At 37.1% G+C, this 16048-nt stretch overlaps 2 long non-coding RNA genes across 4 annotated transcripts; one reads left to right on the top strand and one right to left on the bottom strand.

Annotated features, from left to right (window-relative positions):
- The first annotated feature begins 8413 nt into the window (after positions 1-8413).
- On the top strand, positions 8414-9832 carry LOC115889387. 2 transcript variants are annotated; one of them, XR_004051449.1, is made up of 3 exons: positions 8414-8439; positions 8525-8657; positions 9192-9832. It is a non-coding gene; the product is annotated as an uncharacterized LOC115889387 (long non-coding RNA). The 2 variants fall into 2 exon arrangements; XR_004051448.1 differs by lacking the exon at positions 8414-8439 and having other exon boundaries at positions 8449-8657.
- Positions 9749-10425, bottom strand: LOC115889386. 2 transcript variants are annotated; one of them, XR_004051447.1, is made up of 3 exons: positions 10280-10425; positions 9997-10158; positions 9749-9925 (listed from the first exon to the last, which is right to left on the bottom strand). It is a non-coding gene; the product is annotated as an uncharacterized LOC115889386 (long non-coding RNA). The 2 variants fall into 2 exon arrangements; XR_004051446.1 differs by having other exon boundaries at positions 9749-10158.
- Between the last annotated feature and the right edge of the window lie 5623 nt (positions 10426-16048).

Below are 16048 nucleotides of genomic sequence, written 5' to 3'. Positions count from 1 at the left end.
GAAGGAATTTGTCCCAGTCTCTTTGGTGGTCAGAGACTACTTTGGCCAGATAACGGTTGATAGTTCTGTTCATGCGTTCAACCATCCCATCGGATTGTGGATGTAGAGCAGTCGTCCTGGTCTTGCGGATGTTAAGGACTTCACAGACGCCTTGGAACAGATTGGACTCAAAGTTTCTTCCCTGATCTGAATGAAGCTCCATGGGAACACCAAACCTGCAGATCCATTCTTTAACAAGGGCATCAGCAATGGCGGACGCTTCTTGATTTGGCAACGCGTAGGCCTCGACCCATTTGCTGAAGTAATCCATAACTACCACAATGTATTTGTTGCCATCGTTCGTCTCCGGGAAAGGACCAGCCACGTCGACCGCTATTCTTTCGAAAGGACTGCCTACATTGTACTGGCGCATAGGGGCTTTACCACGCTTTTGTGGCCCATTGATGGCTGCGCAAATGTCACATTTCTTACACCAGGCCCTCACATCTTCTTTGCAGTTCACCCAATAGAACCGTTCACGCAGCTTGCCAAGTGTCTTGGTAACACCAAGATGTCCACCGCTGGTTCCATTGTGAACTTCCTCCAAGACTTCCGGGACCCTCTTCTTTGGAATGACGATCTGCCTTCTCTCTTCTTGTCCCTCCTGTCTCTCGATCACACGGCGAAGTAATCTGTTATCTATTACCAAGGAGTGCCACTGAGCCCAGTACGACTTCACGTTCGGCGAATATCTGCAAACTTCCTCCCACGTTGGTCTTTGGTCTGCGTTTTTCCAGTTAATTACTAAGCCTAATTCTGGGTCACTGATTTGGTCATTTGCAAGATCTTCGGGTTGCCAAGTATCATTAATCACAGTTGTTCTTATGAGTTTCGCTTCTTTCTCTTCTGCTCGGGAACAATGCTTACAGTCCTTATCGCAAGGTCTTCTGGAAAGTGCGTCGGCATTTCGATGGATTGCCCCAGCTCGATGTTCTGTGTCGAAGTCAAATTCTTGTAGTCGTTCGATCCATCTAGCTATCTGCCCTTCGGGATTCTTAAACTGCAACAGCCATTTTAAAGCAGCATGGTCTGTTCTTAACAAGAACTTTCTTCCATAGAGATACTTGTAGAAGTGCTCCACTGCTTTAACTACAGCTAGTAATTCCCGTCTGGTCACGCAGTAGTTCCTTTCCGGTTTTGACAAGGTCAAACCAAACCAAACCAAACCAATTACTTTTTCTTGACCATCCTGGATTTGAGACAGAACAGCACCTAATCCAACATTGCTAGCTTCGGTATCCAATATAAAGTTTCCGTTGCCAAGGGGGTAGCTAAGTATGGGCGCACTAGTCAGGGTCTTCTTCAGTGTTCGGAATGCCTCGTCAGAATCCCAAAAGAGTCCCAACAGAAAGGCCTCTCGCCTTCGGTAAGTCTGGTTAATGGTTTAGCGATGGTGGCGAAACCCTGTACATAGCGGCGATAGTATGTGCATAGCCCCAAAAAGCTTCTGAGTTCATGTTTGTCTGGGTATCGTATATATATATATATATATATATATATATATATATATATATATATATATATATATATATATATATATATATATATATATATATATATATATATATATATATATATATATATATATATATATATATATATATATATATATATATATATATATATATATATATACATAGCGGCGATAGTATGTGCATAGCCCCAAAAAGCTTCTGAGTTCATGTTTGTCTGGGTATCGTATATATATATATATATATATATATATATATATATATATATATATATATATATATATATATATATATATATATATATATATATATATATATATATATATATATATATATATATATATATATATATATATATATATAGAATTTTGTTCATTTCATATATTTGAGCGGGCCGAAAACGCTCTTTACCATCTTTTGACGGGAGATGCACTAATATCTCACCGACACTTTTTACGACATCGTCTGTTGATATAGAAGAAGTTTTGCTTGCCGTATCGGTGAGAACCAGCCCCTGGACAGCCCACCTGATGAAGGGTAGGCCCAGAAACCGGTTGTGGGAGTGGAGCTTGGTTCCCCTTTACGACAAGCAAGACAATTCTTTACTTTTACTTTTTTTTTTTTAATATTTTCTCTACTTTCGATTTTTCGAAATTAGATAAAATACACAGCTAAAGGCAAGAAAATATTATTTATTAATATATATATATATATATATATATATATATATATATATATATGTTATATATATATATATATATATATATATATATATATATATATATATATATATATATATTTAGGTATACTCTTCCACTGTCTTGGTCTTCTGTAGATCTACCGCAACTCCTTGGGAGGAGACTACATGGCCCAAGTAGTGTACCTTTTCTTGACACAGATGACATTTCTTGGGGCTAAGTTTCAAACCAGAGCTCCCTAGTCGCTTGAAAACTTCTTCCAAATTCTTCAGATGATCGTCGAAGGATTTCCCCACCACTATAATGTCATCCAGGTACACTAAAGAGGTAGTCCATGATAGTGCCTTTAAAACAGACTCCATTAGTCTCTCAAAGGTAGCTGGCGCGTTGCACAATCCAAAAGGCATGACAGTAAATTGCCACAGTCCGGAGCCCACCGAGAACGCTGTCTTCTCTCTATCTTTAGGCGCCATATCGACTTGCCAATATCCACTCTTCAGATCTAACGTAGAGAATACCGTTGACCCCGCCAGCGTGTCTAGAGTATCGTCTATCCTCGGCAGGGGATAGCTATCCTTCTTGGTAACATTATTGAGCTGCCGATAATCAACACAGAACCTGGTGGTACCGTCTTTCTTCTTTACTAGTACTACCGGCGATGTCCACGGGCTGTTAGATGGTTCGATGACATCTTCTTCTTTCATTTCTCGAAGGATTTTATCAGCTTCTTCACGTTTGGCGAGCGGAAGTCTTCTCGGATTTTGTTTGATTGGTCGCGCATCTCCTGTATCAATTTTATGTTGTACTAAATTGGTACGACCTCTCTGTCCTGCTTCTCCTTTATCAAACACATCTTGATACTTGATTATCAGGTTTCTCAATTTTCTACTATTTTCGGGAGATAATCCCTTAACGTTTACTAACTCCTTCACCATTTTGTCCGGAATTTTTGAAGTCGAAACTTTGGAGGCTTCCACGCTTCGAACGACTGAGGAGACCGAACAACAGTACCCTAAGAGGGTTCCCTTCTTCAAGGATACAGAATAATAATTCGTGTTCATTACTCTCACCGGTACAGTTTTCTTCGCTCGTAGCAGGGCTTTTCCAACAGCGATCCCTCGTCCTATTTCGCTGTCATGGTTCCTTGGCTCCAACAGAATAATACTCCCATTATTCATTTTACCTTCTAGGCAACCATCCAAAAATATCTCACAGCGCTCAGGGATCGAAACATCTTCTGCTACCACCACGCGAAGCGTCTCCTCACATTTTCGATGCAGAACCACTTCTTCTTCATTTATTTTCAAAATTCCTTGTTTGAGGTTTAGCTCAAAACCTCTAGTGGTCATGATGTCCATTCCGAGAATAAGTTCATCTTCGATATCTGCTACTACCACTGGATGTTCAAAACTGGTGCTCCCAATAACAAAATTAAGGTTTACTTCTCCATGGACAGCAGCAGAGCCCCCCGTAGCAGTACGTAGTCGCCATTGTGTTGTTTTAACCTTCTTCGATGTTTTAAGAATGTCCGGTCTGATAATAGTTTTCGTCGCTCCTGTATCCAACAGCATAGTCCGGAACTCTCCATCAACAAAACCATCCACAAACATGCTGTTGAATTTGTGTTGTAGCGAGGCGACTCGAGCAGTTTTCGTTGGGGCATGTTGGGTACAGGTCGACGTGTGCCCCTTCATTTCGACCCTTAGTAGTTTTCCGACCTCGACGAAGCCGGTTCTTCGTTCTTCTCCTTACAACGGCTTCGCACGTGCCTACCTGTCCGCAGTTCCAGCAACGAATCGGTCCTTTCTTGCCCATGTACTGGTCCATTACCTTCCGAACAAACCCTTCCACGGATTCGTCGGAACATTCGTCGATGGCCCGTACTCTTCCTAAAGACCGAGAACTTTGTTTCGCGGCCTCAAATTCTAGGGCACGTGCTAAAGCATCCACCAAGTGCGTTGGGTGGGCTAGGAGAAGTGCCTGTCTTGTCTCGTTGTCACGTAAGCCGTCGGAGAATGCCTGTACTGCCAACCGCTCCATAACATTCTCGGGCGTGACAGGGTACGCAAGGCGAACGAGGCGGGCTACGTCGGCTTCAAACTCCTGCAGAGACTCATTTGACTTTTGAATGCGATTTTTTAGCTGGGAATGATAGACATGTTCCAAATGAGCTTGACAGTACCTCATTTCTAAATGTCGTACCAATTGCTGCTAATCTCCCTGTTCCGATGGTGACAGTGTCTGCAGGATGTCAGTCGCATCTCCTCGCAGTGCGACAGTCAAAGCGGTAGCCTTTTCAGCGATTGTCCATCCGTTCGTTCTCGCAGCGGCCTCAAACTGGCAAAAATAATTGGCCCAAGCGGTTTTTCCGTCAAACTGCGGAGGTTTCATAACTGATTTTGAGGCATACTTATTTTCGGCTAGTTTCGGTCCCTCCGATGTTTCTTGACATTTTGGTGAATTCGACTTCGCTATTTCTTCTTTTAAAATTTCTATCTTTCTGTTTACATCGTCCTCAATTTGTGTTATTTTGTCTTGTAGCTCCGTTGAATTCTCTATAATCTTTTCTTCTAATTCCCTGGAGTTTTCTGTTATCTTGTTGTATAAACTTTCTTCTAAATTAAGTATTTTATTATTAAAGCTGGCTGTCTTTAGAATTTTCTGCAATCTTATCTTCTAAAATATTCATTTTATCATTTAAAGTTTCTTGCAAATCCAGGGAATTTTCCATAATTTTATCACTGATTTTATCTTCTAAATTAACTTCCAAGTCAGTTATTTTACTATTCAAATTGTCTTCTAATTTTTGAGAATTTCCTGTAATTTTATCATTCAAACTCTCTTCCAACTTTTGAGAATTTTCCGTTATTTTATCTTCTAATTTTTGTAAGGACGAGTCAAGGTCACCTTCCAGCTCAAAGCAAAAGGTGTCAGGATCCTCAACTTCCTCAATCAAAACGTCTCTCAGTCTGGCTTGCAGAATGCTTTTCTTTCCATCTGTCTCGCATTCCCTCTCTTCCAGTATGCATTTTAATTCGTACACTTTCAAGTCTTTCAACAATTTCTGCGGAGCCATTGTTAGTATTTTTATTTTTCTAGTCTATCACACACGCCACACTTGACACCAATTGTTACGTTTTTCGTCGGTTCCGTGTGGATAGAAAGTCACAATTTATTTAAACACAATTTATTTAACACTAATTACCAAACAATAACGATTAAAAGAAAACTTAAAGAACTATTTATAACTTATTTACAATTTATATCTAATTATTTATCTAACAGCAATTTATTTTGAATTAGCGCGGCGATTGTAACTGTACGCGTCGATCGGTTATTTTCTCTCTATCTTCTTCAGGTTTCGGGCATCGCTTATATATGAGAGAAACAGACAATCCAGACTTATCTCGAAAATTCTTAGCGGCGTTCTTCGAGCGTCGTAGTATATTATTTTTTTATATTATTTGCTTTATTTTAGGCTTTCTGAATAAATAAAGCAAAAAAATAATTATTTAACTTTGAACATAAATAGCCCTAGTTTAAAAAAGTATTATTATCTTATTTAATTGAATTTAACTAGATGATTTTGCTTTCCATCTTGTTATCTTAATAAACTGCACTGAAAATAAAGTTGCAGAATAAATTGTTTGATTGTATGAATTTAAACCCAATTTAAACCGATAGTCTATGTTAAAAAGTTATATAATGTATTTTTTGTCTCTGTCTCTCGGTCGGCCGTGAGATCGCAAATGCGAAAATACGCATTGGCGCGTATAGGCGGCGCGTCTTGGCGCGTCAATTGAGCAGGCTCGGCGATCCACGCGCCTGGCGCGCGAATCGCCGAGCCTGCAACAAAAAATTTCGCGCCGCGCTCCGTGTGATTGGGTCGGCAGGCCGATCTTCGGGCCACGGCCGGGTGTATGTGCAGTTACACGGGGCGTGAATCGTCGAGCCTGAAACAAAAAATACGCGCTACACGCCGTGTGAATGTGTCGGCGCGGCGCGTCGATCTTCGGTCGGCAGGTCCTTCCCGTCGACTGGCGGTAAATTTCAAAGTAAACGCGCCGTGCGAGGTCTTCACCAGTAATTCTTTTAAATTCAGTTAATTTTATTTGTTACATAATTTATTTAAATAACTCCATTTAATCCAAATATACATAATTTGATATTAGCTTAAAAAATCTATAAATATCATATTAATGTTATAATCATGTTATTGTTTAAAATTATGATTTATTCTAAATACTGTATAAATGATATACTCGTATAGATAGATATAGTTTATTAGTTCTAAGCAAGGATATATAGAATAAGGATATTCGACTGGCCCAAAAAAAACGTGCCGTATTTTGTCGAGGAAAACGATTTCGTCACGACCAATGGGCGTCGAGTATTTGAAATTGAAAGCATATAAATTGACGGTAACCTATGTTTTTTGACTCATTTCACTGACAAATGTGATGAGATTGTTATTGTAATTTATAGATCCAAAATCCAAACGTTTTTTGAATAAATAATTTATTTTAAAGTTATTTCCTAGAGGTTTGGTTTGGCCTTCTAGGTGCTTGTCAGATATAACACCCTCCGAATTTGGCATTTATTTATATATCAGTCGAAAGCATACACTTAAATAAGAATTTTAAGCAAAAAAAAATTGCGGATGAACCACAATTTATTGAAAAATAAATAAATTAAAAGTGCATTTTTAGGTTATGGTGAAGTTGTATAAGCGTGTAATTATTGTAAATATGACGATTATATGCATTTTTATTAATATAAAGGTCAGAATTAATCAGTGAGAAGCATTAATAAGTCATAAGTCAAAAATAGAGTTGGTGATATTTTTGTAATATTTGCCTGATCAATTTACTCTTTCGATTCAAACTTGCCGCCGGAGCCGTCTGTCACCATTTGTTGTTAAGGATGTAAGCTGCCTAAGCATTGTTGCCAAAGTATTTCTTGTTTGTATGATACATAATACCGTATGATCGAAAAAAAAACGGCGTCCAGCTGGCTTGGAAATGACGATCGATGACATTCCCCATATAATTTTACATATAAAATGACAGCGATGTTCATTTCATAGCCATGGCTGACGCCGTTTTTTTTCGATCATTCGGTACGTTACATGATACAAAAAAAGAGTTGAGACCGAAAGAGTTTTGATTGCGTTGGTTTCAACCTTTCCGTGAGTGTGTTAATCTTTTGTTTTGTTTTTTATTTTAATACGAATCTGATTGCTTTCACTTGATTTTACGTGCCGGTCGCCGGACGAACAAATCCTTATACAGTAGCGCTGTCACGATAAGAACAGATTATAAGTTATTTTAAAATCAAGATATTGAAAGCACTCAGATTCGTATTAAAATATAAAAAAACAACAGATTAACCCCCAAACAAGTTGAAACCAACGCAATCAAAACTCTTTCGTGCAACTTTGTAGTTATAAATAGTCAGATCTCGTAGGCAAAATATCAGCTATGGGTAGGAGCAGTTCCTCAGACGATCGCCTTTTCTTGATTTTAAAATAATCTGTTGTCATAGTCTGTTGTTAACGTGAGTTTTCTTCCGACCAGCACGTGTTTTTTTAATGAACCTTTCAAGAAGAAATGAATGAATCTGGCAACGCCGACAAAATTTGGAGGAGTTTTCGCATAGAAAGTAGCCAGTTGTAGCAATAATTAGATGTTTATTTTTTTATTAAATTATGGATCATCCACACTTTTTTTTGGCTTGAAATACTTATTTCGATGTATGCTTTCGAGTGATATAAAAAAAAGTACAAAATTCGGAGGGTGTTATATCTGACAAGCACCGGCCTTCTATATTCTGGTATTTGTCTACTAATAAATAATATCTTATTTTGTATTTCGATGTATGGAAATCCGCAAGTTTTGTATCTGAAGCCGCAAAGAAATTTCGCTCTATAGTGAGAAAAATGTTATATCATTTTAGACGCGTAGAATAACAAAATTTCTTATTTCAGATGTTCTAAATGTGAGTGCTTAATGTCAGAAATTAAAATATATACTTGAAATATTTCAAGTTATACCCTTTGCCCTTTGGAAGTAAACAAATATTGAAGAAAGTGTTGTGCCTTCACAGAATTTAAATTGGCATTAGGAATAGATTTCCTTGATTTAGTAATAATATTGCTCATAGAAATTGATAATATACTATTTTATATTCACTCGTTCAAGTGCTGATCTATTTTTAAATTGAATATTTATGTAAGTATTATGTATAACACAATATAAATAATTTAAGGACATAAGAAGTTAAAATTTCAAGTGCCAATATTGATTATTTTTCCAGTTTTATTCAAATATATTGAAATTAATATGGAAACAAAAGTTCATAAATATTATTCTTAATAACAAGAATTGAGATTTGGGCATAAGTTTGAAAAGCCATGTCAGAAGAGTAGGATTAAAGACAAAGTATTAAGGTAACATATATTTACATAAAGTTTTAATAACACTGACAATTTTATTTGTTTATGTTTATTAATTAAAATTTAGTTGCAATTTATTTCATATTCTAATATTTTTGAGAAAATTTTACTTTTATACATACCTGAATATTATGCTGCTTTTTTATTTTAAAGTGTGCCGACTGTGCTGTTATTTTTATACTAATAATATTGTATACTGTAGGTATCGTATTCATATATAGTTATATATATATATATATATATATATATATATATATATATATATATATATATATATATATATATATATATATATATATAGTATAGATAAGATACTTACTTTCTTTCTATGCGTACTTATATCCTTTATAGTCTTTCTAAGTGCATATAATACTACTTTTTTAAGAGAAGGCAGTTTTTAATAATCTATTGTTAATTCCCCTAATTCTGTGTCCCCTGGTTCTGCTATACAACAATTATATATTTTTTTATCATTACTGATTTTAAAAGTTTCTTTTCAAAGAATTTGACCATATATTTTTTTTTCAGAGTAATTGGGCTGTTCCTGAACAATATTGAATATAAATATTCAAAAATATGATAAACTGCATATCCTACTAAGTAGATCAATACCAAAATTCCATTAGAGAAATAAGTTAAAATTATGTTTTACTTGTATAATTTTCTTGCTATTTGTCCACCATTATTTGTGACTTAGAAATTAAATAGTCAAAAAGAATTTAGTACCAGTTTTTATTTCCCAAAAAAAATAATTGTTAAATAATTACATATTGCTTAAGATACAGTATATTATATTGTGTTTATAGTTGATAATTCTAGTTCTTAGTTGTTTATAGTTGATAATTAACAATATTTCTGATGTTAGATATTATATTAGATAAAAAATTTAATTACCAACAGCTACCTACCTATGTAGCTGCAGATTATTATATTGTGTAGTAGGTACTGTATAATTCTTTAGTTCAAGAAACAAATATCAGTACAAGTATATAACCAAAAAAATGTTGATGCAAATTCTTTGTATAACATACGTACCCCTATGGTATTCAACTTTTCATTGTTCTTTTAATTAGATACACAATAAGCACATTAATTCGTTTATTAAACAACCAAAACTCTAACTACTTAAATTCACAATATAAATATCACAATAAATGTATAAGCTTTGATCAATTCCTATTATTAATACCTGACGACTTCATACTTTATAACTACTAATGGCTATCCTACTAACACACTAGCCAACTAATAATAAACCCGTTCTAAAAAAATACAACATAAAGACATTGTTATTGCAATAATATAGAAATATATTCCATGTATCATTAACTACCTATAAATACAATACCCACATCTTCTTTTACGCGAATAGTACGTTAGGAGGCAGAAATATTGCCTGCATTGTACATCATACAAATTGGCTAGAATTTATTAATATCCATTGCAAACATTTCTCTTTCAAAGGGTCTAAATGTTTTGTCTTTTTACTGTGTCCCTGTAATATGTTATCAATTAACTACCCAGTTATCAAATGACCTGGACAATAATAATTGTTTTACATTTTTTTCAAACTAAACTCTTTAAACAAACTATATAAATAAAATTTATCACATAACCTAACTTGCTGCTAGAATTTCTTTCTTGTTATTCTATGTTCCTGTATTGTTATTCTTCACATTATCAATTTCTATGAGCAATATCATTACTAAATCAAGGAAGTCTATTCCTAATGCCAATTTAAATTCTGTGAAGGCACAACATTTTCTTCAATATTTGTTTACTTCCAAAAAAGGTAAAAGCATATAACTTGAAATAATATTTCAAGTATATATTTAAATTTTTGACATTAAGTACTCACATTTAGAACATCTGAAATAAGAAATTTTGTAATTCTACGCGTCTAAAAAGATATAACAATTTTCTCACTATAGAGCGAAACTTCTTTGCGGCTTCAGATACAAAACTTGCGGATTTCCATACATCGAAATACAAAATAAGATATTATTTATTAGTAGACAAATACCAGAATATAGAAGGCCAAACCAAACCTCTAGGAAATAACTTTAAAATAAATTATTAAACCTCACAACCAAACCAAACCTCTAGGAAATAACTTTAAAATAAATTATTTATTCAAAAAACGTTTGGATCTATAAATTACAATAACAATCTCGTCACATCTGTCAGTAAAATGAGTCAAAAAACATAGGTTACCGTCAATTTATATGTTTTCAATTTCAAATACTCGACGCTCATTGGTCGTGACGTAATCGTCTTCCTCGACAAAATACGGCATATTTTCCTACATAGCCCACTATAGGGAGTTGAATATCCTTCTTCTATATATCCTTGGTTCTAAGCAGGGGGGTGACAGTAAACCGGAAAATTGGAAACAGTTCTGGCGCGGTCTTACCCAGGCAGAAAGCATGGCCTTCTAGACTGTCCTAGACAAAAATCTGAATATTTCTATATGATTTCTGTCAATTTCAATTACGGAACATTTTCATGCACGTCGGCGCCCTCTTCTTTTGTCTGTGTGTCAGCGATGTGTCAACTCCCGAGGCCTCTGGCAAGGTCGAGCGCCATTTTAATTTTTGCCGTTTAGATTTGATTAGAAGCTTGTTTATGATATTTCGGCGGAAATTTATAAGTACAAAGATGTTTTTTGATATAAAGTTCCTTGTTAACACTTTAATAAAGTATATATGATATTAATTACATAAAGAAAATGATGAAATCGACGTTTCTGCGTGTAGTAGGTATGGGCCATATTATATGTAAAAATAGGTAATATATTAACTGTTATATTTTTTTAGCTTTAGATCCAAGGATCTTGGGATATTCTTTGCCAAGGATTTTTCCGTATATCTACTTTAAAGACTGATCGGAGATTTTGAGCAATTGAAAGCAAGTTACACAAGGTAAATTATGATTATTGAAATATTATTAGCCTACATTAATTATCTACAAGATGAACAGAAATGCGTAATTACATATCACATAGGTACCTATTATGTATTTTCATAGCAATAATGCTATGTATGTAGATTATTTTTAAAATACAAATGAGGTATTAGATGTATATCATATCATGTATATCATATGTGTATCATATTTTTTATTCATTTTATTTTCATTCAAGTCCTGTTTGATTTAATTCACAACAGTCTTATGTACCTATATTTATGTTTTTTTTACATATTTTTTTTTTGATTCCAGGTTTTGCGTGGGTTCCTGTTGTCTTTTTCTTGCTTCCAGTTAGTTTTACGCCCGTGAAGCTGTGAAAACATTTATTTATCTTCAAGTTTCTGTAAGTCAGTGCATTGTTACTTTACTATTTCACTTTAACACAGCATCTCTGATGTTATTTAAATATTTTGATATTGATACAGTAGTTTATGGGTTTATAGCTCTTTAATTGTGTTGATTTGCATATTTACATTGTTCTAAATTCCAAATAAATATTTTTGAGTAATTTTGTTGTATTATTTACTACTAGAAAAAGAAGTAAAAGTATATTAACCCTCATTTTAAACCTCCTGAACAGCCCGCCATCAAAAACCGGAAACGGAAATAAATTTCATAAAATTGAAATTGTCATGTCAATGAAGTGTCTATGTCATGTCAAATGTCCCAGCCGCCATATCTGAAAATTAGTTACCCAGGCAGCCACGCTGTTTCCATAATTTAACATTGACTTGACACTTCTTCTTGTATTTATTATTTTATGGTTCTAAGTATAATAATGTCAAGAAAAATGGCCTATCCGCCAGAAATTAAAAATGTATTACTGGTTGCCTGCACAACCGCAACGTATCCGCCAGAAATTAAAAGACTTTTTCAGGCGCCATCTTTTAGTCAAGTCGAGAAGTAAGGGAATCAGACAATAGAATTGTCTGGTATGAAGAAGTACGCTTTCCGAGAATTGGGGAAATTTCGAGAAGCAGTCAATAGAGTATATAAGCCGGAGCCATCGACCACTGAGACAGTTTTTTGAAATTTGAATATACCGCGTGGAAATTGAAAATCGGACAATTTGGTGAAGGAATCTTATAAATAGTTAGTTGTTGTGTGTTATAAGTTAGTAATTGTGTATAAAGTAAGAAAAATAAATTCGTTAAGTATTTTATCGTGAGTTTAAATTAGTGGACCCACGGAATCCGTAACAATTGGTGTCAGAAGTGGGATTCAAGAGGATTTTAAGAAGAAATTAAGTGGATTGGACGATTTTTACACCGAATTTGGGAATTTTTATGGTTGGTACGAGACAGCAAGCGAGGAAAATGGAGGAAGTAAGCAAACTATTGGGCGATTTTATGGAGAATATGAGAAGAGAAAAGCTGAAGAACAAGAAAAGACTACGTAAAGATAAGGAAGAGGAAAAATTACGACGTCAAGAAGAACAGGACCGGCTTGAGAAAATGTTGGGTAATTTGGAAATTCGTTTCGAGGCAACATCGTGAGAAAAAACAAGAAGAACAGGACCGGCTTGAAAAATTTTCGAAGATTGGAAAATTCAACGACAACAAGACAAACAAGAAGAACAGGACCGGCTTGAGAAATTTTAGAAGATTTTTTAAAATTCAGCGACAACAAGACAAACAAGAAGAGCAGGACCGTATTCAACAGAGTATCGAAAATTCGGAACGAAGACAAGAGACCCACTTCCAAGAAGTCGTAGAAGATCTGGAGGAGCGCCTTCAGCAGAAAATGGAAAAATTGGAGATGGACCTACAGAAGACCAAGGTACAAGTAAGGACACCTGGCGTTCATGGAACTGCGAACCTCAAGGCCCCAACCTACGATGGACAAACCACCTGGACTATGTACCACCGCCAGTTTGAAGCAGCCGCCGCTGCCAACGGATGGACCGACCAGGAGAAAGCAGCGGCACTTGTCATCGCGCTGCGTGGCCCTGCCCTGGAACTGTTGCAAACTATTCCTGCAGCCCAACAGCAGGGAATACCAAACTTTGGTCGCTGCACTCGACAGAAGATATGGCGACCAACATCGACGCTCCAACTTTACCAGGCCCAGATCAAGACACGCCTGCAGAGGTCCGAGAGAGTCTGCAGGAATTGAAGCAGACTTACGTCGGCTGGTACACCTGGCATATCCAGAAGCACCGGAAGGATTTAGGGAGGAACTCGCTGCTCAGTGCTTTATCAGCGGACTGAGGGACAACGAATTAGAGAGGGCGCTGCAAATATCCCGATTTTCTACCAGCAGCGAAGCACTGGTCAGGGCGCTGGAAATCGAAGCTGCTTTTAGCGCCATCCCTAGACCGAAGATAAGATCGGTAGCGGTCGAGGAACAGCCCGAAAACACTCACAGAGGTTTGGAGGAGATGTGTAAGAAAGTCGACAAACTATGTGAGCTACTAATAAACAAGGGAGTCAGCAACACCCAGACAGAAAACCAGAGAAGATTCCAGGACATAAGGTGCTTTAGAGGTGGCAGGAATGGCCACATTAAACGGTATTGCCGCGTTCAAATGCGATCCCGTTCACCATCCAGAGAACGTAGGCACCAGGAAAACTAAAATCAGTCAATACTAAGGGGCGAGTATTGACTGGGGAGAACAGAGCCCCAAGGATTTTTTCCATTAGAAATCTAGGAAGAACCGCTGACAGTTTGGTGATCGACGGGAAAGTCAATGGAAAGGGAATCCGAATGACAGTGGACACTGGCGCTATGGTTTCGTTGGTGCGGGCTAACTCAGTGCAAGGATTGAAGCTGGTGCCTCTGAGAAGAAGAGTGTGTTTACGTACAGTTACGGGGGAAATGGCCGTTGTACGGAGAGGCTATCGTCGAACTGAAGTTAGGAAATTTGAAGTTCCAGCATAGCGTTTTAGTGGCAGATATTGAAGATGACTTCATCTTGGGCATGGATGTGATTCGTCAACATGGATTTTCGTTCGATCACCAGAGAAATATCCTGAATATCGGAAATGAAGAGTTTATGTTATCTCCAGACAAGGGACCAGGAAGAATGGATGTAAGATCAGCGGAAACTGTGGTGATACCTGGTAATACCGAGAAGATCGTATTCGGTAAAGTGGAGAAAATCGCTGGGTGCTGTGTTGGACTGGTACAAAGTAGCGACAAGAAACAAGATAGGTACTTAGTAGGAAAATCATTGGTGAACACCGACAGAATATACCGATCAAATTGCAAATGTTTTCCCGAATTGTGTCAAGATCCGAAAAGGTGACAAGATAGCCATCTGCGAACCTGTAAGTGTCACCGATGTGATGAAGTGTCGTCAGCTGTTACACAAAAGGCATCCCAAGAAACACTAAAACATCTAGAATAGCCATGGGATCACCTAACACCTGAGGAGAAACAGAAGGCCAAGCAGTTCCTGCTAAAAGCATGGCAGTATTTTTGAGAAGAACAACAGTGGAAAACGGATTTTGTGAAGCACCGGATTAATACTGGTCATGCTCAGCCGATTCGACAACGTCCTAGAAGGGTGCCCCTTTCCAAACAACAAGAAATGGAGACAATGGTAGATAAGATGCTAGAAGATGGAGTTATCGAAGAATCATCGAGTCCATGGTCATCTCCTGTTGTTTTGGTGACGAAGAAAGATGGTAGTACACGATTCTGCGTGGACTATCGGAAGCTCAATGACGTCACTAAGAAGGACAGCTACCCACTGCCACGTATAGACGACACGTTAACCACACTGGCAGGTTCGTGCTGGTTCTCCACTCTCGACTTAAAGAGTGGATACTGGCAAGTTGGTCTGGACGAGGAAGACAAAGAAAAGACGGCTTTTTCTACAGGAAACGGACTATACCAATTCAAGGTCATGCCGTTTGGATTATGCAATGCTCCAGCCACTTTCGAACGTCTCATGGAGGTGGTGTTAAGAGGATTAACTTGGAAAACGTGCTTGGTTTACCTCGACGATGTATTGGTTATGGGAAGAACTTTTGAGGAGCATTTGCGAAATTTAGAAGAAGTCTTTGGCCGCATACGGAATGCTCACCTGTACTTGACCCGAAGAAGTGTAGCTTATTCCAGCGACAAGTGGAATTCTTGGGTCATGTAGTCTCGGCAGACGGAATTTACACCGACCAGAAGAAAATCGCTGCGATCAAGGATTGGCCTAAACTCGCGACAAACATGAACTTAGAAGTTTTCTGGGTTTATGCACCTATTACAGAAGATTTGTCAAGGGATTTGCCAATATAGCTGCACCCTTACATAGACTTACAGGTGATGAAGTCGGCTACGAATGGAACACCGATTGTGATGTAGCCTTTGGAAGACTTAAGGCGGCTTTATGTTCAAGTCCTATTCTAGCCTACCCGCAACAACAAGGGAGGTATATCCTGGATACCGACGCCAGCAATATCGGCATAGGTGCAGTGCTA

This window comes from Sitophilus oryzae, unplaced genomic scaffold (genome assembly GCF_002938485.1).
Source record: "Sitophilus oryzae breed Bouriz unplaced genomic scaffold, Soryzae_2.0 scaffold_813_pilon_pilon, whole genome shotgun sequence".
NCBI lineage: Eukaryota > Metazoa > Arthropoda > Insecta > Coleoptera > Curculionidae > Sitophilus > Sitophilus oryzae.
Note: the sequence above shows the minus strand (reverse complement) of the source record. Positions and strands in the feature narration are given on the sequence as shown.